This window comes from Elephantulus edwardii, unplaced genomic scaffold (genome assembly GCF_000299155.1).
Source record: "Elephantulus edwardii isolate Elephantulus edwardi_28Jun2011 unplaced genomic scaffold, EleEdw1.0 scaffold00010, whole genome shotgun sequence".
NCBI lineage: Eukaryota > Metazoa > Chordata > Mammalia > Macroscelidea > Macroscelididae > Elephantulus > Elephantulus edwardii.
Genome location: NW_006399760.1, coordinates 23,691,400 through 23,695,767, shown reverse-complemented (window position 1 = coordinate 23,695,767; position 4,368 = coordinate 23,691,400). Strand labels below are relative to the sequence as shown.

The following is a 4,368-nucleotide window of genomic DNA, read 5'->3' as shown; positions in this document are numbered from 1 at the left end:
AACAGCAGACTTTCCCATGGCAATGCGCCTTTTAATTTCCTGGCTGCTGGTGCCAAGACAGTTGACTATGAAGCCAAGCAAACTAAAGCTGTGTACAATCTCAATCTCTTCACCATCCATCCTGATGCTGCCAATTGGTCCAGTGCTGAGAATCTTTATCTTCTTGACATTGAGCCTCAATCCATATTGTAGGCCCTTACTGAGATTAATTAATTCAGTCACTGGGGAAATAGGGGTCGGTGTGTCAAAGACAATAAGATTGGCACAGGATAGAGCAGGGTTTCGGGCTGTTGTACATAGGGTTGCTATGAGTTACAAGCGACTCTGGCACATAACAACAACAACAACTATACTATAGCTTTGTTGTTGGTTGCTTTTTATTTGCTCTAATTCATGTGGGATTATGCATAACAGAAGGAAACTTTGTCCAGGCCTTAGACACCTTTATGATTGTTGGTATGTTTGTGTGTGTTTGTTTTAAATTTTATTTGATACTGGTTTACATACAAAGTTCATATACACCAGACAGAAAAACGTTTCCCCTTTCCTTTGTTTTGTTGTTGGGATTATTATGTCATTCCATCTCTTTGAGAGTTTCCTTTGTTTTTATTGTCTTTTGGCTTTACGAAACATGATGTCCTTTTCTAGAATTACTAGATTCAATTTGTTGAGTTAATTGAGCCATCCTTACCTCTAAGGAACGTTCTGATATATTTCTTTTTTTAAAATTAATTTTAATGAAAGTTTACAGAGACTTAGGATTTCCATTCATTCATTGTTGCATGTTTTTCCCTCCCCACCGACTCCCCCCCAATTCACTTTTTTCCTTGAAAAGTAAAAGAAAAACTCTTTCATTGTTATGCAGTCCCTCCCCCCAAGTCCACTCCACTGTGCAGCCTTCATTCTGGACTCCTGTCATGACAATAATACCCAATCATATATCCCTTTTAAACAGTTCTCTCCCTCATCTTTTTCAATGCAGTATACATCATTCATCCCCTCCTCTGTCTTCCCTCAACCCTGGTGTCAGTCCCCTTTTATAACAGTGGCCCTATGCAATATTTGTCCTTTAGTGACTGAGATATTTCACTCAGCATAATGTCCTCCAGAGTCACCCATTTTGTATAATGTTTTATGAGTTCCTTGTTTTTCAGTGCTGCATTGTATTCCATTTTATGAATACACCAGAGCTTCTCTATCCATTTGTTTGTTGATGGGCACTTGGGTTGTTTCCAGCTCTTTGCTATTGGGAACAAAGCTTCAATAAACATGGGTGTGCATTTATCTGCTTGTGTGGCGGTTATGGTTTCTTTAGGATAAATTCCCAGTAGTGGAATTGCTGGGTTAAATGGTATTTCTACTTCCAACTTTTTGAGAAAGTGCCATACAGCCTTCCATAGTGGTTGCACTGTTTTATACTTCCACCAACAGTGAATAAGGGTTCCAGTTTTTCTGCAACCTCGCCAGCCTTTGATGTTCGCTGTTCTGTTAAATTTTGCTATTCTTACTGAGGTGAGATGATATTTCATATTTGTTTTGGATATATTTCTTTTAAAATGAACTTGTTAATTTTTGGGGCATTATTGTGTGTTGCCAGGTCAACAAGGACCCATAACAACCATATGAACAGTGGGGTCTAAATCTTGCCCTAACCTGTGCCATCATTATCATCTCTGACATATGTAATGTTACAGTCACCATGTTGGCCCATTTTGTTGTAGGTTTTCTTCTTTTGCTGACCTTCCACTTTTTCAAGCTTAATGTCCTTTTCCAACGAGTGGCCCCTTCTAACAACATGCCAATTGGCTCAGTGGTAAGAATCTTTGTTTTCTTGATGTTGAGCTTCAATTCATATTGAAGCTGCAGTCCTTGACCTTCTGCAGCAAGTGCTTCAGGTGCTCCTCAGTTTCAGCAAGCAGGGTTGTGTCATCTGCATAACGCTGGTTATTGATGAATCTTACTCCAATCCTGATGCCACATTCCTCCTCTTACAGCTCAGTGTCCCAAAAGATCTGTTCTGCATACAGTTTGAAAGGTATGGAGACAGAATACATCTCTGGTGGACCCCTTCACAATTTTGAACCAGGCAGTGTTTCCTTGCTTTGTTCTAATGACTGCCTCTTGGTCCAAGTATAGGTTTCACATAAGCACCATCAGATGTTCTGGGATTCCCATTCTTCTCAGAGTCAGCCATAGCTTGTTGTAATCCACACAGTCAAAAGCCTTTGCATAGCCAATGAAGCACAGATAGACATTCCTCTGGTACTCTCTGCTTTCTGCCAAGGTCCATCTAACATTAACTACAATATCCCTAGTACCACGGCCTCTTCTAAACCCAGCCTGCACATCTAGCAGTTCTCTGTTGACATGTTGCTCCAGTCGTTTCTGGATCATTTTCAGCAGAATCTTACTTGCATGTGATATTAATGGTATTGTTCAGTAATTTCCGCATTCTGTTGGGTCACCTTTCTTTGGAATGGGAACAAATATAGATCTCTTACAGAATCTTACAGAATCAAGTAGCCACTAAAAATACCAAACAATTCCAGTTGTATTGCAACAGACAAAAAAAGCAAAAATATTTTGAAAAGGAGATGTGTTCTTTTATCTAGGAAAGTCTCCTTATGGAGTTTAAATCCTTTGTTGTAATTTGCCTCCATCCTGCAGTGAAGCATAGAGTCCTCTGAGCTTCACTCTCTCCATTAGCATAAGAATAGGACTTTGTGTTTCTGATTAGGAAACCCAGCTTTAGTTAATGCAGGCATACAAGACCCAAGAACATATCCTAAAGGAGTAAACTTGGCACTGCCCTCTTAACAATCTTCTAACTCTCAACCCTGCTTGCTGAAACTGAGGAGGACCTGAAGCGCTTGTTACAGAAGGGCAAGGATTGCAGCCATCAGTATGGCTTGAAGCTCAATGTCAAGAAAACTAAGATTCTCACCATTGGACTGGTAGACAGAATCATGATAGATGGTGAAGAGATTGAGATTGTTGACAACTTTATTTTGCTTGGCTCTACAATCAACACTTGGTTCCAGCAGCCAAGAAATTACACTTGAAATTAGCCAAAAGGCCGAGAAGCGATGCAGCCAAGAAATTAAAAGATGAATTACATTGGGAAAGTCCACTGCCAGAAACCTCTCCACGGTACTGAGGAGCAGTGATGTCAGTCTGGAGACTAAGGTGCACCTGATACAGGCAATGGTCTTTGCCTTTACTTGCTATGCTTCAGAGAGCTGGACAATGACTAGGGAGGATAGGAAAGTTGATGCATTTGAGCTTTGGTGCTGGAGAAGAGTATTGAATATACCATGGACTGCTAGGAACACAAACAGCTTTGTCCTTGGAGAGGGCAAAGGCAGGCTGCTCCTTGGAGGCAAGGATTCTGAAGCTTCGTCTGACATACTTTGGGCATGTTGCAAAGAGGCACTGGTCCTTGGAGAGGGACATCATGTTTGGGACTCTGGAGGGACAGCATAGGAGAGGAAGACCCTTGATGAGATGGATCGCTTCAGTGGTTGGGGTGGTGGGAAGTAGGTGTGCCGGAGAGAGAGGTTGGCACAGAATAGAGGACTCAATGGCACATAACAACAACAACTTGGTCTTTTCCCCCTCCATTCATAGACTTAATGACTTCAAGTATAGATTATATTTTGTTGGTAGTTGTTGTTGCCAAGTATGACGCACAGACACCCTATGAACAAGAGATCAGAACCCTATCCTATTATGTACCATCCTCATCGTTTCTGACATATGAATTGCCGTAGGCACTGTCATTTTGTCTGGTTGAGGGTCTTCCTCACCTTTTCCAACCCTCAACCTTTGCAAGCATGATGCCCTTCTCCAAGGAAAAGCATCTCCTAACAACATGCTCAAAGCATGTGAGGCAAAGCTTTGTCAGTTTGCCTCTAAGGAGCACTATAGCTGTACTCTATTCTTTTAGCTGTCCATGATTTGTCTTCCATTCAGCACTCTCTCCAACACCACAACTCAAAGGCATCAATAATTCTTTTGTCATCCTTATTCATTCTCCAGTCTCAGATGCATAGCAAGTGATTAAAAAGAACATGGTCTAAATTAGGCACACTTTAGTCTTCAAGCTGACATCATTGCTCCTCAATAATTTGGATAGGTCCCTGACTGCAGTCTTTCCCAATGCAAAACGTCTCCTGACCACTGGTACAGAATATATCTATTGATTGTAGATCCAAATAACAGGAATTAATTTTTTTTAAATTAAATTTTATTAGTTTTAATGAACATTTACAGGGATTTTGGGTTTCCATTCCTTCATTGCTGCACCATTCTCTCTACCCTCCTCCCCAGTTTGTTCTTCTTCCCCGCCATCCGAATGTCTGTTTTAAT

General features: G+C 41.0%; 1 protein-coding gene across 1 annotated transcript in view; it reads left to right on the top strand.

Annotated features, from left to right (window-relative positions):
* Positions 1–4,368, top strand: part of STAM2 (signal transducing adaptor molecule (SH3 domain and ITAM motif) 2) — a 67,421-nt gene that overhangs the window by 6,870 nt on the left and 56,183 nt on the right. The gene's annotated exons all lie outside the window — the stretch shown is intronic.